This window comes from Rhinolophus sinicus, chromosome 2 (genome assembly GCF_057876585.1).
Source record: "Rhinolophus sinicus isolate RSI-liver-muscle chromosome 2, RSI-T2T, whole genome shotgun sequence".
Lineage (NCBI taxonomy): Eukaryota > Metazoa > Chordata > Mammalia > Chiroptera > Rhinolophidae > Rhinolophus > Rhinolophus sinicus.
In genome coordinates this window covers 88,090,035-88,114,744 of record NC_142502.1, presented here as the reverse complement: position 1 = coordinate 88,114,744, position 24,710 = coordinate 88,090,035, and the positions used below count along the sequence as shown (strand labels likewise).

General features: G+C 41.8%; 1 long non-coding RNA gene across 1 annotated transcript; it reads left to right on the top strand.

Moving 5' to 3' along the window:
* The first annotated feature begins 3,642 nt into the window (after positions 1-3,642).
* Positions 3,643-17,422, top strand: LOC109448856 (uncharacterized). The gene is made up of 2 exons (XR_016020308.1): positions 3,643-4,471; positions 15,545-17,422. It is a non-coding gene; the product is annotated as an uncharacterized LOC109448856 (long non-coding RNA).
* The last annotated feature ends 7,288 nt before the right edge of the window (positions 17,423-24,710 follow it).

Genomic DNA, 24,710 nt, shown 5'->3' with positions numbered 1-24,710 from the left:
AGGCTGCAATATTACAAATCAGGAGCCAAAACTCTGGGCCTGGGTTCTGACCCTCACTTGTACTCTCAGGACTCCATTTCCTCATGACAAAATGGGAAGACGAGACTAGACGATCTCCCCTTAAAATGAACATTTGTGGACAAATGCCCCAAAGAAAGCTTTCCCCCAGTCAACTCCATCCACTGCTGAATGAAATGCAAACTGGTCCCTTCCGTTTGTCACACTGCTTACTGTTGACCCACTCAAATACGACTAAAACAAACCAAGACCATGTTAGCATGTCTCATAGCAGATAAGTTACTTCATTTTATTCTCCCAACAAACCTAATAAGAGAGGAAGTCCAGCTATTATTACCCTTAATTTTCAGATGAGGAAATTGAGGTGAGAATCAATAATTTTTGGCAATCACACAGTAGGTAGCAGAAGAAGGAAGGAAGGTCTACCTTCTAGTTCTGAGGAATCCAAACCACCTTGGAAACAAAAACGTTAACACAATTTTATTGTTAACACCACCTTCGTGGGTCCAGGTCCACAATGCTGACAACTGTCAACCATTTGGTTGAAAAGAGGATAATCAACGAGGGCACATGACACTTTATTTGATCTCTGATCCATGCAAGCAAGTCCATGAGGCCATAAATGCCTCTCTATCCAACTTGACGTTTGGAGAACGTTTTCCCGTTGCTAATTCCTTAAGAACGGATGGCGATGGTGTCTAATCCAAATTGAAAGCTTCACCTCCAAGTGGCTCTGCCCTATGTGTAGCCTACACATCCTTGTTGATTTGTTTCTCCTGTATTAGGGTGGGTCTCTCCTTGACAACTGGGGGCCACATTTAGCCAAGCAGCTGCCCATTGGCGTCTAAAGCCTGCAATATGTAGTTTTGGCAGCATCTCAAAGGATTTATTATTATCATCCCATGATTTCATTATTATTATTATCGCCCTTATGAAATTCAGTAGCTGAGGCCAATACAAAGCATTAAGCCCATGTTTAACATGAACCGGTCTGTTTGCTGCATTCCCGCCCACAACTGAGGGATTTTTGCCCCTAGATTATGCTCACTGTTGGAGAGCTCTAAGAGGTAGCCTGCAGCCATGAATGAGTCAGCCCAAATGTTCCCTCCACCACCACTGCCCTGTTCCAGTGTCACCTTGAAGGGGAACAGGCTCTTCAAGGGGCTCTTTACCAAACAGGAGCCAATTCAAATGTGATATAAAGAACTCTGACCTAGGGGTCAGGAGATGTGGGCTCTGTGATGGAGGACAAGTCTCTTTGCTAACTTGGGCCTTGATTTCTTCATATATTAAATGAGGTAACCAAGTGAGATGATTTTGAAGAGGAATCTTGAGATAATCTTGCTCAGACCACCTCTGATTTCACCCTTTCCCTGATTTCTGGAGACTTTCACCGGTAAGAGTTCCTCTAGGAAAGATCTCATGAAAAGACCTTCCCACTCTACTTCACTCAAAACAAAAAACCAACCTGGTTTACATAAGACTTTAGGGAAAACAAAAGTATCTCTTTATCAGGGAAATCAGAATTCCTCATTTAAAATGTGCTAAGGTTAAAAAAAAAAAAAAAAAAAGAAATTGATCAGGGGTTCTAAGACTTGGATTTCATCCCAGCTTTTAAAATAACGAACCATGTAGCCCTCTGTACCTCTGATGGCTCATCTCCCAAATTCGAGTATCAATACCTCTTTGACGTATCCCAAATAGTTTTTGAGGCTCATAAGAAAATGTGGCAAGTGTACAATATAACCCTATATACAGATAAGTCATTAAATTAAGGTTACTTACCTCTTTGACCCCAGATAAACTCAGAAGAACTACAAGGTTGAGACAACATGATGAAAATGCTTATCTTCCTATTAATAGGATAGCTGGTAGGTTTATATTTTATTGTCGAGTTTTAGCAAATCTCTTTATCCAGCTTGATTTAACAAACATTTATTAGGAGCCCACTGTGTGCCTTATATTGTTCTGGAGACAACAGACAATATCAAAATAAATATAAACTTGACCTTCAGGAGTTTACAGTCTTGTGAATTCAAAGAAATTGTAAAATGAATTTTAAAACATTATAATGACATGTTAAAGTGTATATAGACCTATAACAAATGCTTAATCCACCCAAGTTGGGATCTGAGTCTTCAGGAAAAGAGGTAGATTGGGCTGACTAGAGTTTAATGGTTGCATGATGGAGATATAACTGGAGACAGACCGTAAATGAGTCGGACAAGCAGTTTTCTACCTTGATAATAGCAGACTTTCAATAATGAATTAAACAAGGAAAAGAATGTAATATTGATGATTGGAGAGAACATTTCTCTCCCTATTCAATAGCAACAGGTTTCAGGCCATGGTCTTTCAGGTGATAATTATCAAAGAATCCAAATTCACATTTATTTAAGTTGTAGAAATAATAACGTTACAGCATTACTCTTTTTAAATTGTTACCTATAAATGTGTAATCTAAAGGAACTCTTAAAAAAAAAAATGAGATCTCCTTCTATGAGCATATTTTCTCAAAATGACTGCTTTGTGCCCAAAGCCTTCCCCCGGCTGACCCCTTCACAAAGCACTGACTCCAGCCACAGGTTAATGAGTATTACCTGAATATGCTCTGTACATTCCTGCTCCTATACCTTTGCTCAAGCCCTTCCCCCATCTGGGAAAGCCCTCCCTTCACCTCTCCAGGTATGGAAGCCCTCCCTATCTTCAGGACCCAATTGAAATCCATCATCCTCCATGAAGCCTGGTCCATCCATCACTTATCAACTCCTGGCTTCTGAATGCCAGTAGTGCTTATTTTCTGAACTATCAATTTGCAATTATCTTTTTTTTGGGGGGTGGGGATATATTTTTCCCGATACAGTTTCTATCCCCAAAAGGAACCTGGTAGAGTCTCTCAAGGTCAGGAACATAGACGCTTCTTTGTATTTCCAGTGCTCAATACACCACGATTTGGCAGACACTCAGTAATGGATATTATTGAGCATCTAGTTAAGTCCCAAACTAGCCATGTTTTCTATTACTCCACTACAACCACCATCCCATTTGAAAAATTGTCAAAATAAGTTAGAAATAAGCTAAAAGGGATGTACTGAGATGGTATTTATTAACATAACCTAAAAGAAGCCCAGTATCCTTGAAAAAACTTAATGTTCTTCCTCTTTAAAATAATACATGTATCATTTCAGTATATTCTGAGCAGAAGCATTAATATAGGTTTGCCTATCTGAAAAAGGATTTAGCAAAGGACATTTCTCCTTGCAACGAGACAGCTGAAGAGGTGTAATTTAACAGCTTTCAGAGGCCCGTCACTGTGGTGATTGAGGTGGACAGAAGGCATGGACATGACCAAGGCCCTTAAAAGACACAAACAGGTGGGAGAATGTGCTGGGGGTGGGCTCAGGGCTGGAGAGTACAAAAGGAGGAGGCAACCCTTGGAGAGCAGAGACAAGAGAAGGCAGAGAGCGAGGAGAGGAGAGGAGAGGAGAGGAAAACAGGGGAGAGGAGAGGAGAGGAGAGGAGAGGAGAGGAGAGGAGAGGAGAGGAGAGGAGAGGAGAGGAGAGGAGAGGAGAGGAGAGGAGAGGAGAGGAGAGGAGAGGAGAGGAGAGGAGAGGAGAGGAGAGGAGAGGAGAGGAGAGGAGAGGAGAGGAGAGGAGAGGAGAGGAGAGGAGAGGAGAGGAGATCTGATGCTAGGTCACATCTACACAGGACCCAGTAGGAGGTAAAGCTAGAACAAATGCCAGAAGTAAAAGAATGAAAGACAAATGAGTGGACAGGGCACGGATAGGGAGAAATGTTAGACCATCGGGATAGGGGTGCACAGAAAGGAAAGACAGATTATTTCTCCGTGTGTGACTAGAAGGATGGCAATTAAAAAGATAAGAGTGAGAAGAAAGGGATGAAAAGGGAATAAGTAAGGAGACAAAATAAGTAATAAGTGCATAAGTACTAGTTAAATGCTTAGAAAATCACCAGGCTGTTAAACTGAGCTGGAAGAAGAGCCACAGCCGTACCCAAGAGGGAACCATCAGAAAGACAGAGGAAGAAAATTTAAGCAGCTAGCTACTAAGGTAAAAATGAAAAAAAAAAAAAAAAAAAAAAAAAAAAAGAGGGAGAGAGAGAAAGAAAAGAAAAATAGAAGATGGAAAAGGTGAGAAGCAAGAGAGGGAAAACCCTAAGGAGACACTGGCCCAGAAACCTTTTTAACTTTCTGTAAAAATCTTCAAGGCCCCAAACTAGGCCAAGATTCTGACTGACATTTCTGAGCTCACCAGCTGCTGTTTCCTTGAGAGAATTCTGACAGAAAGGCATACAAATGCAAGCCAACACTGCCAGCTCTGGGAAAAAATAATAATAATACTAACAATCTGTGCTCTAAACACCTCAATGGGGCTGATGCCTGCCAGGGAAGAAGGCACACAGAGGAGGAACCTGCCTGCAACTTTTCCCCAGGTAAGTACTGAGCTTCTTCCTTCCTGCTGCTTTCTCCTCTAATTGTCCTCTGGCCATTCCTGCCTTGCCCATCTGTCTTTGTGAATTTTGGGGAAGCCCTGCGGGTGATCTGCTTCTGTCATCTGAAGCCAGCTCTGTGGTGTCTGTAGGAGCAGGTGAAGCTCTGTGTTCTGCGTCTCACACAGGTGGGGAGGACGTCTAGAATCCAGATCCATCAGGCAGGGCTAGCTAAGGGAAAATGAATGAGCAAAACCACCCCTGCCGGCATTATCAGTGTGAGGGAATGACTTGTCGGCTAGTACTGACAATGAACTTGTTTCTGTGTGCTGGGGCTTGAAGCAAAGGCAGAGAGGAAGGGTGAGTGTGGGCGACAGAGGGACAATAAAAGGCGGCTCCAGGGGAGAGATCTTGTGTAATCACCCTAGGGGCTGGTCAATTACCTAAAGAAGAGCTCCGGTTTTAGGAGTGATGGATGAGAATTTGTCAGCACATGACTTTGAACTTGTGGCTTGCCCTTTCGGTGCCTTGGTAAAATATTTTGTATGTGTGTTGAAATTTTCTTCAAAGCGACTCAGAGGAATTTATTTCTAATATGTAATTTATCTCAAATATGCAATCATTGAATAGGAGTGGTTTCTTCAGATAACCCCACAGACATCCCCACTGAGATAATGTGAAGTGTTAACGTCTTTTTTAAAAATGAAGTCCCCCAGCAATGCATTCCTTCGGAAAACCAGGACCTGACCCTGACCTGAAGCAATTTTTAATCCTCATTTAATAGGTGAGAGAGAGAGAGAGAGAGAGAGAGATTTTGGAGCTAAAAGGGTTTATCATTATTCCATATATTATGTTACATTATCATTATGACCCCTCTGCAAATAAGATAAGACATCATGTGAGTCAGTGGACCCTCTGCTGGGCTATCTTCCCAAGAAAAACTTTCACCTCATTTTATATTCATTCTTCACCAAACCCCGCTACAGTTATAATGGTAAGAATTGGAAGCCAAAGAGGTGATTCCCAGGAGTGTACAACCGCTCAAGCTGAAAACTCTTACCAGCTTCACAGACGGGGTTCCCTCTCTTTGGCGTGTGTACCCTCTGTCTGCATCCTCATTGGTGAAAGTGCCTACAGCCACAGCCTTGAAGAGGCACCTTCCTGGCTTCTGAGTGGCTTTACTCCCCTTCCTCTCCTCATTGTTAGGAAGCTCTCGATGTAAGGGCCACTTCCTTGCCTTTGAACTGTTGAGCATCAGAAACATTGAACTACGGAGAGCAGTGGTTCTCATAAAGGGTGGTCCCCAGAAAAGCAGCATTAGACTCACCTGAGCACTTGTTAGAAATAACAAATTCTCAGATCCCACTCCAGGCCTACTAAATCAGAAACTCTGAGAGGGGGGCCTGGCAATCTGCATTTTAGCAAGCCCACTGGGTGACCGATACACTGAATTAAAAGGTTAAGATTTTTAAAAGTGCTCTTTCTTGCACCCACAGAGCTCAGATCTCCTTACATGTGGGATTCTAGTCACTTCCAGGGATGCAGCTTCTAAAGGAGACCCTTCTATAAACAACAACCTCTCCATGCCTTGTGGCCTTCAGCAGTAAAACAGGAACAATTATAATATAAGTTACTTGTTAGAGCACACAGTAAGGGCTCTCTAAGTGTGGCGGTGGCACTGGTGGCTTTATCTACTCCGTCCTTACTGTGCGAAAGGCCTTCACTGGGTGGGTGGTGTGAGAGATCAAAGACGAAGCTGTCAGGATCCCAGCCCTCCTGAGAAGATGCATACATTCCAGGCATACAAGGAATCAAACAGCAAGGTAAGAGGTAATGTGCGCCCATGTAGAGGTACAAACAGCAGGAACTAAACAGAGGAAGCGCTACAACTGGGAGAAAACTTTGCGGAGAAAGTGTCTTTTGAACTGAGCTTTAAAGAGTGTAATTTTAATTAGTGAAGATGGGCAAAGGGATAAGAACATTCCAGGTGGAAGCTAAGCATAGAGAGCATCGAAAAGATGATGGTAGTGGTCTGTGTGGACAATAGTGCCTGCTCCCCTTTCTGTTACTAAGTTGACTGTTCATGTGTGGAGAGAGATCACCCATTTGTCACCATTTGCAGACATTCTTTAATCCAAACTAAGTAATTTTCCTTAGACTCTGATAAAATGAGGCCATTCCAGTATTAATGATTTCATTACTTTAGCATTCATATCTCTCTGTCTTATTTATTATTAGATCGATGTTTTTCAAAGTCCTCTGCTCACTTGCAACAGAATAAATTGAGAATGGTTGCAAAAATGCAGATTCCTGGGCCCTGCCTCAGATGGCTAATTTCAGCATCTTTGAGAGCAAGTCAGAAGAATCTGCATTGTAACAAGTTCCCTTGTGATTCTATTGTTCACTTAGGTTTGAAAGCAGCTCTCCTTTGTTTTTCTCCAAATTTGCTGTCCATAGAAATCACCTGGGAGTGCTTTTTAAAAATACGGATACCTAGCTATTCCCATGGAGATTTCAATTCATGGCTCTGGAGTGGGGTGCAGGCAACAGGAGTTTTAATAAGTCCCTCTGTGGCACTAAGGATCAGGCAAGCTTGGGAAATATAATATATTCAAATGAATGTGTGCTTTGGGTTAGAGAGTTGCTTCAAGTCATACATAGGTCAACAGCCATTTACTAGCTGTGTGATTTGGACAACTTTCTTAACCATTCTACGGCTCCAAATTACTTAACCTGCCAGAGATAGTTTCATCCTGTGTGATAAAATATACTTCACAGGACTGCTATAAGTGTAAATAAGTAAATGTTGGCTCCCTCTCGCTCCTTGCCCCGTTCTCCCCTGAAATCCCAGCTCCAGCGCTGATGAGAAGCAGCGCAAAGACAACAGTGGTAACAAAACGCCACCAATACTCCCCTCTTCTGAGAAAGGTGGCAGGACGCTGCAGGGGTTGAAGACAGGCTCTCGGTGGTGGCCTTGCTCTTGGTTGCACCTGGGAAGTTAAAATGGGACTCATGCTCATCATTGAAACAACATTCAGAACTGGCCAGTCCTCTAAAAATAGCTAGATGTTCTGGTTGAGCCTTAGGAAAAATAAGGTCCTATCCTGACAAACTACCCCATGCTTGCCTTAAAAGGAGGGGCCTCTGCTTTATTTCCTACCACCTCAGTCATATGATGGTAAGCCCCAAATAATTTGGCTTTTACCTTAGTGAACTCCAGAATAGCTTCTGTTTCACAGCCAACAACCAAGAACACCAGCAGTGATACCAGTGCATAAGGTCACAAGCGCTCAGACTTTGTCTGGCATGGATACCTCTGTGCACACCACTCCCCCCGCAGACACTAGCAATGTGCTCATCCCCACAAAAGTATGCAATTCTGATTATATTTTAAGAAAACATTATCAATTGTTTTAAACTTCCAAGTCTGACTGTGGGGCAGAAAAGGGTCTGGGAGAGCTACGATGCCTACATTAGAAATCCAGAGTGAGATACAGGTGATTTTTCTGCAGAGAGTCCTGGTTTCCTCTCCACATCCAGCAAAGGGCTGACTAACCAAGGTCAGCTCTGTCACCAGACGCAAAGGCATAGTTGTAAATAAAGGGACAGTATGAGCATCTCACCATATATGTCTTTTTATAAAGGTCCTGGAAAGGAGACTGGGCCCTTGATATTTAGAACCTGTAATGATTCTTGTCAGAAATGATACTGCTGAATATCTTTCCTTAACAAATCCTTTTCAAGCATACGAAAATAGCAAAAATTCTTTTTTAAAACAAGGCAAAACAAAATGTGAAAGAAACATTTTTTTATAATATGTAAGCTTTCCCAAGTATCTTAGAACCACCTCTTGGGTAACAATTGCCATGTGACTGAAACTCTTTAAAGTAGATCAGATGTTAGGAATTCCACGCAGTGACTAGTTTCACTTGCTGTACTAATATGAATTAGTATTGAATATATGTTAAACAATAGTAATAATAGTAACAGAGACCACTTATTAGACTTCTAGTACTGTATTCATGACACCTTACATAAATCTGTATCATCGAAGCTCCCTGTTGAGTAAGCATTATTATTCTTACTTTACAGGTGAGGAACCTAAGGCTCAAAGAGATTAAGTAGCTTGCTCAGGGTCATAGAGCCAGAATGCACGGAGGCCCAAGCCATGCTCTTCCTTCTTACACCCCTTTGCCACCAATAACTTTGAAAATTACGTTAGCCTATAATTCAGACTTCTCCCTATCTTAACCCGTGTTTGATTTTCCCCTAATCAGAGAGTCTTTCCAAGGATCATTAATGGGAAATCACCATCCTCACTTCTCTGTAATGTTGTGTCCGAGTTATTTATGTTCAAATAGTGCTCTACTCAGTGAAAGAAATAGGAAAAGGAGGTGATGGCTATTTATAATTTTGATGCTACCTTTAGTGTTACTTAGTTCCTGAAGGCTTTAAAGCAGTATTTGATTCTCAGTAACAGGGAAAGGACAGTTTATTAATTTAAGGCTTTTGCATAATTGCCTAATTACAGAGCAGAGAGGGGGGAAAATAAATCTTGTTTCCAACAACGAGTTGAGTGACATTTTATATTGCCATCAGCCTGTTCTTCTAAGAAACTCAAGACCATCACATGTGCTATCTCATTAATCTTCAACCCACCCTGTGGTGGGTAGATGGGGTTACACAACCACTACAGGAATGAGAGACAGAAAGGTGGTGGTGATTTCGCCAACACCATACAGCACACAAGAAACCAAGTGACACATCATTCCTCCCTATTCTTCCTATTAACACCACCTGCCAAAGTCAGAAGATTTGGGCAGGTAAGAAACTAAACAAATAATCTGGAAAAAAAGAAACTACATCCAATTGCCACATCCATACCCTTTGCCCTGTGCAAAATTCAGAATAACGTATCTTTATATTCCCTTCCTGGATTTGTCCTTTCATTTATGCCTGGTCTGAAACGTTTTGGTTTTGTTATAGTTGTTTCTTTCTGGGTTTTTTTTTTTTTTTTTCAGCCTACCTCTCACTCTGTTTTCTAACATGTTCCAGGAATTTCCTTCCTGGCATCTTAAGTTAGATGACCAGGGAAAGTGAGAGGCGATTCAAAAGCAATCAACTAATTGGTCATTAAAAGTTTTTCATTGTTTTGGATTTTCTTTCCCCTGCAGATTTTGAAGTAAACTATTAAGCAACTTTTTGCCTATATGAGGTTAGACTTGACAAAAAGACATAATAATTCATACCCAAATGTTGGGCACAGTCTCATGGGATGGTTAACAGTATCTTGGTTATCTCCCATCATTTCCCTGGAAACCTGTTTTTATTGTATTCCTGCTTGAATTAACCACCTCCTGGACTTCAGCTGGCTCATGAATGGCAAGTCTCTTAAAGCTGGCTCTTTCTCGTTCTCTGGGTCAAAAACTCAGTGTTCTCTCTCCTCTCTTCACTCCTGAAACTTACGGAGATTTCCATCTGACAGATTTAACCAGTGACAGTGAAGCTTGACTTAGTTCTTATGTTTCCTGGTTCACTAGAAGAAATAAGACCTTCTCAATTTCTCAGAGGTGCAGCCTCGTCTTCTCCTTGGCCCCACTGCCTCTCCTCCCCATCAGCCCCTGCTTTTAATTGATGGCAGACCCCAAATGTGGGCGAGGAAAAGCAGCCCCACATTCTCACTCATATGAAGCTTACACTTGACAATAGGGAGAATTGTGTTTTCACAGCAGAAACTTATACAGCCATTGGACTAAGTGGGCTATTGCATGATTCCCAAGTTCAGCCAGAAAGATTTGACTGGGACGCCTAGGGCATTTTCCTACTCTCCTGAGAAAAAGTATGGTTTCTAAGCCGCCACCACCAGCAGCACCCCACGTGCACAGCTGCAGAGGAATAAATGTACACAGAGTGTAAATCCCTTAGTGTTTTCTTCTCTTCCTTCCTTCTCAACTCTTACCTTCCAAGTCTATCTCCATGGCTTGATCCAATACTGTTTTTCCAACTGGATTAGGTTTTTCTTAAAGAATTACCATTTATATATATGTAAACCAATTCATTTCCATGACCCTCATCTGTAAAACCAGACAAAAATAACAGCTATTTCATGGCGTAGTGGATTTAAGGAGCTTATATATGCAAAATACCAAAAATGGTCCCTATCATGAAGTAATTTGGGGGGAAAAAATGCATTCTTCTTTTTATTACTTTTGTTATTAGATTTCATTAACCACCCTTGTCAATGTTGTGAGCCTCAAACCTTCTTTGCAATTCAATTCTTCTGTTGTCACGCTCCCTGTTTCCCTAGTATAGAATCAGATGCTTTAAGCCCCATTGCCCAGGGTGGCCCATCCAGACCCCGAGTGGCTTGACAGCTGCCAGAGTCTTTCACTTTTCCACGGCTCCCACCTCACAGCTTGTGGGGCAGGTGATGGGCTGGAGGGAGCAGAAACCGAGTGAAAAAATCCTTCCCACCATGAACAATCATGCTTGGAATGCTATGCAGGCAGCTGCAGCCTTCAGCATGCGCCCACCACATGCAGTAGGAAACCCAGGAAGGCCTGGCTGTTTCTAAGCGGGAGCTGTTCTCTGCACATGTGCAGAATGCTTCTCTGTGAGATTCCCTCTCCTTTTTTAAACTTTCCCTTCATGGGAATTCAAATATTTTTTTAAAAAAAGAATCCTATTGAAATGTATAAAGCAGCAGCCATTAAATTAATAGTAATAACAAAGATTATGACTGCAACAAAATAAGCCAGTGAAACTCAGATGCTATTTATTTCTGAACAAAGAGGAGGGGAGAAATTGGGTCCCAAAAAAGCACTGCCATTCCTCACACCAGATGTGTCCCAGGATGGTTTGGGGTGAGTGATAGGATGGATGAGTTAAGGTCCTAGTGGTCCTGCCCTCTAAGTGTTTCCACCTAAAGAAGGAGAGAAGATGTGAGTGGCCCACATCTGAGATGCTGGGCTGCATTTGGATGACAGAAGAAGCCAGGCTGGGGCCAAGACTGCTTCCCAAGGCCACATGCTTCTTTATATCCCCATATGGATTACTTTGCTATGGAATGTAAGGAAGTGTGTGGTTTCGGCAAGTGTCTCTTCGCCGGTTCCATGGTCCCACCCAGAGAATAGGTTTGACCTCATCCTCACCAGGGCTTTGCTGCGGCAGGTGTCTCCCTCACCAACTAAGAGAGTGTCTGAATCCTGTCTGGGCTGCTCTCCCACAGGCCCTTCTCTCGCTCTAGAGGTCCCATCACTCAGCACACGAATTCAGGCACAAGGACTGTGTCCCAGCCTCCCAGACCTCACCGCTGGTGCCTGCTTGGTTGGGAGAAGCCCCATCACCACAAGGTGTTTTCTCAGAATCAGCCCTTGCCCTTCCAGCTCCTTCCTTCAGTCATTTTGCTCCTGAAATGAGATGTTTCTATGAACCAAACTGAATCGTAATTCATATCCATCTATATCACTTTCCTTTATAATCCTCGGTGTCCATGGAAGTTCACACATTTCAAAGCACTTTCATTGCAGATAGAAGGGCAGGTGCTATGAGCCCAGGAGGCCACAGCTTACGGTCACACAGTCAGGCCCCTGATCCTGCTATCTTTTCCACTTCACATCACAACCCTGTAGCAAAGCAACACTTCTGAGTGAGGCTGTTAGCAGAAAACGTGCGAGGTGCTAAAATGATGATGCACTCATCTAATTGGTTGAGATCCTTTCTCCCCTCCTCCCTAAACCCCTGTGTTCCCAGCCCTGACCTTAAAGGGCCTGAATCCACACCAAGAAGGAGTTGGACTTAGGGAGAGAAGCCCTGAGCAGGAGGAGAGACTGCAGTTCCCCAAGGTTCAGGCCATCTCCTTCCCTAGCATTTCAGAACCCTAGCTCCAGGATGGCTGCATGCATTCCACAGTTCTGCTTCCCTGATGTCAGGGGAGTGTGTGTGAGAGGCGGGCTGGGATCGCACTAAATTTATACTGTGAATTCATAAGCAGAACCACAAAAGACACCACAGTTTTGACAGATGTGTGCCAAAATGCACTGGAGGGGTGGGGTGGGGCGACAATAAAACAGAATGGAGAAGGAGCAGCAGAAGGACAAGGGATGAGGAGGAAAGAGAAGCATGAAGGGAGGATACACATGTTTAAACAGCAGATGGCAGATGAATGCAGAGTGGCCAAAGGAGAAGGGTGCCATTTCCCTCAGAGGTGACAGCACCTAGAGCACAATGGGCCAAACTCCAACACAGGTGTCACCACCCACCCATCTCTTCCAGACACCAGGCAGCTAATAGCCTTCAAGGGCATGCTAACCTGTACTCTTTGGGGCTGAGGAGAACTTCAAAGGATGTGGGTGAATTACTAGAGATAGGGCAGCTACACAGTGGAACATAGAAACTTACAGTTTTAGAGCAGTGATTCTCAATCAGACGTGATTTGGCCCCCAGGGCACATTTGGCAATGTCTGGAGACATTCCTAGTTGTTACAACTAGGGGGTTCTACTGGCATGTAGCGGGTACAGAGCAGAGATGCTGCTAAACACCCTACAATGCCCTCCGGGACAGCCCTCCAGAGCAGACTTTCCTGACCCAAAACGTCAACATGCCAAGGTTGAGAAACCCTGCTTTAGATGGTGGTGCTTTGAATGAATAAGGCCTCTGACACTGGCATATTGTGTCATGTTATCTTCCAAAGAAAATGATTATCCTTATTTTATGAACATTTTTGTCTGTAAAATAGGCAGATGCCTCAAAGATGTCCTTCTTTCCAATGACAACCCTTTCCCTTTTCTAAACCACACCTGCACTAAAGATGGTTTTGGGGGTTGTGGTTTGTTTTTTTGTTTGTTTGTTTTTAAGTCATCTGTTCAAAAATCCGGGGGTGTATTGTGTGGGTGGGGCAGGATGTGAGTAAAGAAGGAGAGAGATGATGAAGAGGAATGTCCTGAACTGAAGGAATTACACTGTAAGAGGCTTGTCATTCTGACTGATGAGCTGGACCCACATACTTTTTCCGTCCTGATTTCAGGCTGCCTGGCTAGTCTGCACCCCACAGATGTCTACCTACTCCCTTGCTACCTGAGGGGAGCTGGAGGAGGGTTGAGCTGGGATGAGGTCAGCCAGAGGAGGAGCTGGAGAGCTGCAGCCCCACGTCCCCCTCTGTCATTGGGAGGAGGAGGAAGGGGAGGGGAAGTGCCTCACTGCAGAGCCAGCAGGATGCATGCGCAGGAGGCGGGGCTCAGGGCTAGAACGAGCCTTCCCTACGCGAACCATTGTAGAACAAGCCGTGGTTGGTGGGGCCCCGGACTTCCCACCACCACCATGACAGTGTGCTTTCACCTCGTTGTTTTTCCTATGGTGCCTTGTTGAGTGCTTTGATTTCTGACCTATTTCATTTATTCCAGACAGAGCTCCCATACTGGGGCATCTGATAAACATTTACTTGGTTGGGTAAAGCAGTTCCGCTTTGCCTGATCAGTGGTCTCCACACTTCAGAGATGAGATGAAAATACTTGCAACTGAGGGAAGGAAATACGTGAAGGCTAGGCTGGAGTTCAGAGTGAAACTCTCGGCCTCCAAAGCAGCCGGATTTGTCTCTAGGATTTTCCCCAGGGCCCTGAAAACATCCATTATGCCCACTAGGGACTTAGGATTGGCCACCTTTCCTTGTTTTCACTAAGCCTGACAAGCAGGCAAGGTTGGTATCCTCCCCCACTGTACGGATGTTGAAACTGAGGCTTAAAGATGTTATATAACTTGCTAAAAGCAAAACAGCCAGAAGCATCAGTGGGATTTGAACCCAGGTAAGTATGACTCCAAGGCCACACGCTTTCTACTTGATTACACTTCTCTTCATCGGGGAGAAGAAATAAAAGATCAGTAAAACCTCCCCCCAATGGCAGTTTTCTGGCATCATTCAGACTATACTTTCTTCCTACCTCTTTCCCCGCCTGTTCAAATACATCATCAAAATAGCCAGGACAACTTCCGGGGGAAGTTGTCTCTTTAATCAGCTCCTTGTCCCCTTGATCATACATTTCTAGAAACAGGGAGAAACTAGTGGTTTCCCTCTGCTAGTCCAGTGGGCCTCACACTTTAGCTGCATCAGACTCGCCTGAACAACAGGTTGCAACACAAATTTCTGGGTCCACCCCTGGATGTCATGAACTGTTAAATGTTGCTTTTCCTTTGCAAGGTCAGCCTGTAAGTTCTTACACCCTAGAATCCAGATTTCTCCTTTAAATTCTACAAAAAGCAAAGATTTCTGCGCTCTGCCCATTTGTCAAACCAAACAACTTCAATGTCTATCACCAGGAAAATGGCTAAATAAATTGTAGTATATTCTCATAGTAGAAAACTATAAAGCCATAAAAATTAATAAACGACAGCTATGAATCATTACGGATGAATCTCATAAGTATCATTTTAAATGAAAATACCAAGTCACGGAAGAATATCTATGGTATGATACCATTAGATTAAAAAACAAGCAATATAATATTTAGGAATATGTGTATAAATGATCAAATTATTAAAAATAATTTAAATTATAGTTTAAATTATATTTTCAAAAGGAACTCAGAATAATAGTTACCTGAGGGAAAACCAAAAAGATAAATTGGGGAAATCATTCAAGAAGCCTTCACAATATCGATAAAGTTCTTTTTCTAAAGTAGATGGCTGTTTGTGGGTATTGTTGTCATTATGGGTTACAACGTACATATGTATCACATATATTTATCATATTTAAATAAAAAATTATAAATTTTAATTTATTTTAAATATTAAAGTGGAAGGCATTGAAAGAATATAAACCAGAATGTTAATTGTGGAAGATGGGAATAAAGAGAATTATGAGAGATTTTCGTTTTTTATATTCTACCATTCTATATCATTTTAGTTCTTCAGAATGTACATATTTTAAAAAAAAAGAAGAATGATAAAATAAAAACTGAAAAGTCATGCAATGCAAAATACAAATTATGTGTGGTTTTCACAACTCCCGTGAAAGGATGTTCTAGACAAGACAAGCTACTGGGATTTGATTCATGCTAATGCTGGTTCTCTCTGTGTTGCAGGCTTGGACCAGCGATGTTCAGGACGTACCAAGAAATCCTCACACTAGAGGCTGCAGTCACTTCCCAAGGAAACTGCCCCCTGCTCTGGCTGGTCAAACGGAACCAAGTCCGTCTTCCTGAGAGGTTTGGTCCCCTTCAACCAGCTACAGCAGGGCTGGCCATGCCCAGTCCTTGGAGGAACAGAAGACTTTCACCTATGGCTGAAATGACCTACTAATGCTTCCCTTAAGAAAAGGACTCTGATTTTATCATATACTCTCAAGCTCCCAGGAGGGGAGAAAAGAGGAGCCCTGGGTTCAAAACTGCGCACGATTTTCATGCCCAACACAAAAAGCTCTGTACCTTTGCACCCACAGCCAGACTCACTCACATGCTCTTGACACACACAGTCAGTAAAGATTTTTGAGGACGGAATTTTTTCCATCCCTGGGTCAGCCAAGGGGAGAGCATGAAACCTCAAAGACAGGGTACCTGCTCACAAGGAGCTAACAGTCAAAGTAAAGAATTAGACATATGACTACAGCACAATTTAATGGAATTACAAGTCAGAGCATGGCTACTTCCATGCTATAATTCTTCATACATAGCACCCCAAATATGCCTGACATTGTGTACCATCAAGTCTCTATTGGTCCATTCAGCTCAAGATAACTATTCACTAAGCAATATACACATGACTCAGTTTTCTGATCTGTAGAACGGGGATAATAATCATAGCACCTACCACATACAGTTTTATGTGGAATTAAATGAGAATACGTGTAAAGGAGTTAAAAAGTTCTCAATTGTCACCTGTCATTAAGGGGAATCCTGACATGCCCTGACAATTTCTCTTTCAGAATTTGTGTCTTTGATCTAGGAGTGTGCCCAGTAGGTAGGTAGTGCTCAATACATTTGTTGTGTGAATTCCAGAAGCACATGTGTTCACATGCTGGACTCTGACACAAATGTAGTTTGATGATGTGCAGAGCCCACCAAGTCCTCACACAGGGACGCGAGGTGCTTACCACACGTGCCTTGCTGTAGGGAGACCTGGGCTTGAATCTTGTCTTTCTCATTCATTAGCTCTGATATAGCCTAAGCCTCAGTTAACATTGTTTAAATCTCAGTTTCCTCATCTGTAAAATGGGGACAACGATACTTAAAGTTGATTTAAGGACTTAAAAGATAATGTGTGTAAAGAACTAATATAAGCGCTCAAGAAATAGTAGCTGTTGTTTTGCTGTTGTACATGGCAACAGCTCAAAGACAAATTTGTGACCACAGGTACCCAAGAAGGGGAAGATTAAAAAGAAAAATAATAGAACTCAAAAAATAAATAAAATCTCATTACAGGGTATTTTTATACTCCAACTATTAATTCTACGATCATGCAGCAAGCATTTATCCTTGTGTATGTTACTAGTATGTAATATGTTTTACTAAAAACAAATGCTTCATACGTGAGACTGCCAGTATCATCTTGAAGTATCCTGCCTGGAAAGCCTTCATTTATAAACATGTTGAGATGCTAGTCTGTAAATTCATGTCCTGCATACATGAAGGCCACAGAGTGTATATTCTAAAGGTGTGGAGTTTAGACATAGAAGCTGGAGCTAGACTACCTGGGATCAAATCCCAGCCCTCCATCCCCCCACCAGCTCTGCCACTTTGGTCAAGTGTCTTGACCTCTCTGGGCCTGGGTTTCCTCATATGGAGAATGAAGATATAAATAATAGTATCAACCTCACAGGGTTTTCGTGAGAATGAAATGCAAATGCATGGCTAAAGGTCTAAAACTAGTGCTGGGAACATAATAAACTTTTGAGACTTTATCTTTGACCATGTACCTGAAATATTCCCAAATTAAATTGGTGTTCAATAAAACCTTTAATAAAAGATCGCCTTCTTTTTGTGTAATTCTAAATCCAGACTATGGGGTTGACTATTTGTGCTTATCTGTAAATACAGCACACTGGGGCAAACTGGCAGTAGGGCTGGGTGCCAGCCAGTCTCTCTGACTCCCCAGTTCTACAGTGTGATGGTGCCTCCCTGAGAGCTAGATGTTCACCTCTGGGGGCAGAGGCAGGGGGTCCAGAAGCACAATGATGGAGCTCTCAAGCAGCCATCTGGGAAAACACGAGTGTTAAATGACATGAAAACAAATGTGATGTGGTCAAAAACCAGGAGGGGCCCTTTCCCCTGGGAGAGCGGGGGTCGTGTAGGTAAAGGGGAGCAATGGCAGGTGCACGCGGTCGGAGACTAAAGACAGGGTCACTTCCAGATTTGGGATTTTATTACTAACGTTCCTGATGAAACATGCCAGGACCATATAAGCCTAGAAGGAAGTAATGTCTTCCTCTATGTTAGGAAAAAGAGCCCTCACAGCTTGACCTGACTCCCACTTCACTGGGAGGTTTTGGAAGCAACTCTGTATCTATGGTCACAGGATATGGGTAAACAGTACCACCCGAATCCCCCCACCCCTGCCCTTGACCACCCCATCTTTGAGTGTCACAGGATGGAAGCAGTTCTAGCCACATCCTGCATCCTCACTCAAGATACCACATGGTGGGTCCCGCATACTAGGCCCCTTGAGAATACAACTGCAATTCAAGCATCTGTCTGATTTTCATAAAACCAAAAGAGGAGCAAATGTGTCCCTGCTCCCACGCGCCACCATAAAGAAAGGCAGAACCCTTACGAAAACCGGTTTTCTGGTAAATTTGAATGGTCTTGATATCTTTGTCCAAAAAAGACCAAACTCTGCATTTCAGTAAGGAATCAAGTTCAGTCAAAGAGTTGGGCATCCGGCCCAAGGGCTGCTCTTGCTCATCCTGCCACAGTCCCTTTTCAGGGCAGAAATCTAGGTTAGGCCACCCAGCGGGGCATGTGGTTTTCTACTGCTGCTCTGTCCCTTCGTGTGTGTTCCTGCACAATCATCATTCCTGTGCCAGGAAGAGGCTGCATATGATGTCACAGTGGTCAAAACTGACAGCTCTGGGTCACCGTCAAAATAGATCCCACCCCCACATCAGGGAGTATTATCTCTAAGAAGGGGAAAATGACAGCACACAGGGCTGAAGGAGCTCTTCCCCAGAAGGAGTTGATGGAAAATAGTGCTGGGGCTATCTCTCTTGAAGGAATGCAGAACAAAGAAGAAAATCCTATTAAACAGAGTTCATCCAAGATTTTTGTTTTTAATGATAATTCTCAGTGCTGGCAAGACTGTTGGAAAACAGGCAGCTCACACACTGCCGCAGGGAGTGAATATTGGCGTATATTCTCTAGAGCATCATCTTTCAACACATATCCATTGAGGATGCTATGATTTTCTGGGACCTGAGTCCTCCCTTCCTCTGTTAACAGCTCAGTCCCTCTTCCTTGGCCATTCTTCTTAAAATTCTTCCTCCACTCCACTCACCAGGTTTCCACAGCACCTTTCATGACCACACACTGCAATCTGATCTAAGCAATCCTAGTGAGCCCTTTTGTGGAAATTTGGACTTGTGGTCTGTAAAAATCAGGACTATATTTCCTCGGAGAGCTAAAATGGAAAGATGTGAAGCTCCACAACTAGTCCTGGTATTTTCCTGCCAGTGTTCAGTAAGAATGAACTAATTACATAAAAAGAAACCAAAGAGAGAAGAGATACAGAGTACTGGAGGTATTTAAGTCCTGGACCCACTTATTCCCAAGGCCCAGTTTCTATATCCTGTATCCCTTTTTACCTAAGGCTCTCAACACTGAATCTGTCACTTGGAAACAAAAGGGTCCTAACTCGTACAGTACCACATGCATACCCTTTGATTTAGGAGTTCATTCTAAAGATATATTAAGGGACAAAAGCAAAATGTGATTACATGAACCAGTTTTGTTTTAAAAAAATACATCTATGTATATGTTGAGAAAAATATGGAAGAATCTAGAACAAACGTCATTAGTAAGTATTTCTAAATAGTAGATCTTGGAGGCGGTTCTCTGAATTTTCTAAATTGTTCCCAGTGAGCATGTATTACGGTAATCCCCCCACCTTTGTCAGTGGTTTTGTTTTCCGCAGTTTCAATCAACTGCGGTCCAAAAATATTGAATAGAAAATTCCGGAAACAAGCAATTCATGTTTTAAATTGTGCGCTGTTCTGAGCAGCGTGACGAAACCTCACCCCATCCCCCTCCATCCCACCCAGGACATGAATCATCCCTTTGTTTAGTGTATCCACACTGTAGACACTGCCCGCCCATTAGTCTCAGTTATCAGATTGACTAGCTCAGTATCTCAGTGCTTGTATTCAAATAACCCTTATGTTACTTAACAATGGCCCCAAAGTGCAATAGTGATGCTGGCAATTCGGATATGTGAAGAGAAGCCATAAAATGTTTCCTTCAAGTGAAAAGATACCGTATGTATGCCTAGGAAACAAACAGAGTACATATAGGGTTCAGTTTCAGGTTGGGGGTCTTGGAGCTTATTTCCCTCTAATAAGGGGGGACTACTTATTATTTGTATAACAAAAAGTAAGCTGCAGAGATTTTTTTAATACTTACTTTTCTCAAATCTAAACATGTACAAGCCTTCAAGTTTTAAAGCTTTTAATGCAAAATAGTACCGTGTTTCTCCGAAAATAAGACCTAATCAGAAAATAAGCCCTGGCATGATTTTTAATAAGACATCCCCTGAGCATAAGCCCCAATGTGTCTTTTGGAGCAAAACTTAATATAAGACCTGGTCTTATTTTCGGAGAAACATGGTAAGACTCTGCCCCATTCCCAGTTTCCACATTGGATCTACTGTGAGTCAGACCATGCCATCTTGTTCTAACCATAACTGTTACTTAGGGTGAAAGCCTGATGGCTCTTTGAAAGGCAGAGCTGAGTTCTGACACTGACTCCACACACCCCTCAACCACCCTACCCCTGTTCAGAGCCACCATGAATCCTTGCAGGCAGAGGGACCCAAGAAAGGGTGAGTGGAATTGCTGCAGAGGCCACTCTGTCCAAGGCCCAACGTGGCCTTGCTCTGGCCATCCTCTATCCCAAGAAAAGAAGCTTCATACACAGAATCTTGCAGTATACTACTCTCCTTTATGCTGCATGTAAATCCCTCCTACTGCTAGGTAAACCCATTTCCTCTTAAGTTTTTTTCTGGGGAAACCAACAATAGCTGCTTTTTCATCCAGCACCCCTCTAAAAAAACCTTTTCTGTTCTTTCTTCATAGAAGGCCAATAAGTGGGTCTCATGTACTTAAAGAATGTTCAACTGAAATACCAGGAATTCTTGTTCTCTTCATAGGAAAAAAATATATTGTTATAAATTTCAAATGCACTTATGGAAGCACACTGGCAAAATACAGAAGCATATGGGTGTGTACCCCAAACTTCCTGATAATACCACAGCTTGTCTCAGGGGAACATGCTCAAGGAGTTTCTTCTCCCCAAATTTAAATCATATCATGGGCTTTTCTTTCAGCTAGCAAACATAGTCTGTTTTCTCATAATTCTGGGGGGGGGGGGGGGGGGGAAGCAATGTGGGAGAAATAACTGTATCTATCTTGAATGTTATTGTTTAAAATTTCCTTACTCCTCCTTTTCCTATATTAGTCCAAGCACGTAACATTTCACTGTGGTTACTTTGGCAAAGCTGTTTTGACCTCAGTGGTCTTTGGACACTATTATGACTCTTTAAAAATAGACCATTACATGTTCAACTTTTCTGATTCCTGCTACTCATAGGTTACTTCTAGGATACACAGCCTTTGAAAGTTTGGGCCCTGAGTAATACCTTTTCTCTCAAATGTTGAACGTTGTGCCCATTCCTACCACAGTGCCGAGTTGATGTCCAGTAACCATTGAAAGGAACATACTGTCCTTTCAAGGAACATGCTACATTGGAAGCTAGCCAACTGAATTATTTGACTTTGGGGCTTCTGAGTAGTCATTAGCTTATCAATTTGATTTTTTTTTTTTCATTTACTGGTTTCCCCCATTTTGTAGATTCAGAAACTGAAGCCAGGAAAATGACATCATTCCAATGTGTTATGGAAAGTCAGTCAAAGAGAATCAGACCCTAGGTTTTCCTGATGGTTCTACGTCAACTCTCCAAAAGTTAATTTCCTGAAAGTAAATTCATCCATTGGTCAATGCACCAAATTTACTTGTTTCTTTTTATGTACTCAGTTTTGGGTGACTTACTTTCATAATTGTATCTTATTAAATTTACTTATTCCCACTTCGTCTTCTCATGGTCCCCACCTCATCCCAGGCAAGCAATAAAATGAGCTTAACATATGTCCTTTTTGCTGGTATGTGTTCTTGCAGAATGGGTCCTCCCTGCTGTGTTAGAGACCTCATTCTCTTTCTTCCTCAGTTCACTCAGGTTCACACTGGGTAAGGGCCATATAAGGGCCACCAGGTTGGTATGAGCACACCGTGGACATTGTACTCCGTGGGGTACATGCTCCACTTTTCAGCCCTTGTCTCAGTGATGGACACCAGGTTGCACCAACTCCCCTCTGCCTTAGTAAATACCTTACAATAAATATCCCTGTACATGCGCTTCTGCAGCCCTGGGTGCGGACTTCTTTAGGCTGTACACCTAGGAGTGAAATCCTGAGTCATCAGCTACAGTCATATCTGCTTTATCAAGACTTGCCAGAACCCTCTTCAGCTCCCACTTCTTCCATAAGAACATCAGAAAATCATGAGGGTTCCTATCTCCCAATCCAAACGTTTTACAAATCTAATATGTGTCAAGTCCTACCTCACTCTTGTTTTCGTTAGGACTTCTCTGATTACTACTGACTTTGAACAGCCCTGTTTCGGCTGGTTAACTTTTTAATTGATTCATTTCATTGCTGAATGTATATTATGATATGCTTGTATATTATAAACATTATCTATTTAGATTTACAATACCAGTTTTATACTTTACGAAGCACTTCGCTGAACCTGTTATCTATTTGTTAATGTTTTCATACTAAACAGAAATCAATCATTTTGATGTATTTTCATTCCCACCCACCCCGCTTTTTTCTGCTTTATGCTTTGAGAGTTTTGTTTAAGAAGTGCTTCCCCATAAGTAGGTATCAAGAGCAAGGGCCGTAGCTTATATTTTCTTCTACTGATTTTAGAGCTTTCCTTTCAGCACTGAAATCTTTGATCTGCCTGCACTCTACCTCCAGGCAGGAATCCAATTTTATTTCTTTCTATACAACAAGTCAGTTTTCTCTACATCATCTTCTAAATACTCCATCTTTTTTTTACTTGACCTATGAAGCCATATTTATCATGTTAAGTTTTCCTGTGGAGATGGATCTGTCTCTAAGCTCTCTAATCTGTTTCATTAGGCTATGCTTCTGTTTTACGTCAATAGTACACTGAACCCACATGATTGTGGCGTTCTGATAGGTCTTATTTTTCCACCCTCAGCTTTCCTGAGATACAGTTTAAGGTGTACGACATGATGATTTGATATATGTATAAAAATGATTCTCACAAGAAGGTTAGTTAACACGTCCATCCCCTAACACGGTTAACTTTGTGTGTGTGTGTGTGTGTGTGTGTGTGTGTGTGTGTGTGTGGTGAGAACATTGAAGATTTATTCTATTAGAAACTTTCAAGTATACGATATAGTATTGTTAACTACAGTCATCATGCTGTACATTAGATCCTTAGACTTACACACCTTATCACTAAAAATGTGTACCATTTGACTAACATCTCCTAATTCCTTCCACCCACCATTCCTGGCAGCCACCAATCTATTCTGTTTCTATGAGTTCAGCCTCAGAGGTCTTAATATCTAGTAGGGCAAATACCTATCTTGTTTTTTACGTTAACTTAACCAGCTGTTAACAATTATTCTCACATTAATTTTTGACTAAATGCAATTGATTCCTAAAAAAATAAAGTAAATAAGTAATCCAAGTGTAATTTCATTTGGAAGTACTTTAAATGTATAGGTAAACAGGAAGAAGTGACCTCTATTATGGTATCAGCCATGCAGTCCAAGAGCAAAGAACGCATCTCCCCTAATTAAAATCATTCTCTATGTCTTTACTGAGCTTAAAAGTTTTCTTCAAAGAAAACTTCTCAGTTGAGATCGTGGATAGTTTTATTGCAATTCCAAACGATATCTTATTTTAAAACATATTTTGCAGTTGGTTATTGCAGATGTTGGGAAGCGTTGTTGCTTTTTTCTTCTTCTTCTTCTTAATCTTTGTCTTATATCCTCCCACCCCGCTAAACACTATTTTCCGTTTCTAATTGTTGGTCTATTGATTCTGTTGGTATTAATATTTATGGGGGGAACAATCATATTATCTACAAATAATCACAGCTTTATCTCTTCCCTTCCAATCCTTAAACCTTTTCTTCACCCATCTCTGTTGTCTGGGACCCCCACTACTATGTTTGACAGTAGTGGTGTTGGGGTTTCTTTACCTCATTTCTTATCTTAAAAGAAATGCACCAATGTTTACCATGAGGTACTGTTTGATGTTGTTTTTTGGTATATAAGTTTTATCAAATTGAAACATAACTTAGTTTACTAAGAGTTGTTTTTAAAGTTATAAATAGTTGAATGAAATCTACCAAATGCCTTTTCTGCACCTATTGAAGTAATCAGGTCATTTTGTTCTTTTAGTCTCTTAATGTGGTAAATTATACTGATATATTTTTTTAATGTTGAACTATCCTTACATTTCTTTGGGTGCAATGTCTACCTGATCGTGATGCATTATTACTGTTTTATTATTCTTTGTATTTGCTTAGCTAATATTTTACCCAGTATTATCCCATCTATATGCATAAATGATAATGATAACAGAGTTCTATTTGTCATTGTTCATATATGGTTTTTGGATCACAATTACACCAGTTTCATAGAATGAACTGAGTAATATTTTTCTCTTTTTCTATTTTCTAGGCAATCTTTAAAGTGAGAATTAACTCTCTGGGGTTTTCGGTGTTCTTAGACTACCATTTACATTTATATAATACTATCTTATTTCGTGACATTTATCACAAATATTGCCATAATAAAAGATATATTTATAAGAAGACTATATTCCTTGCAGATTTGTGTAATCATTTGGCATGTTGGACATTGGTGAATTGGCCTGTTTCTTTTCTCGGCCATCTACTGAAGTATATGTCCTTCTTGTACATTTCAGACCGTTCTGTTATTATA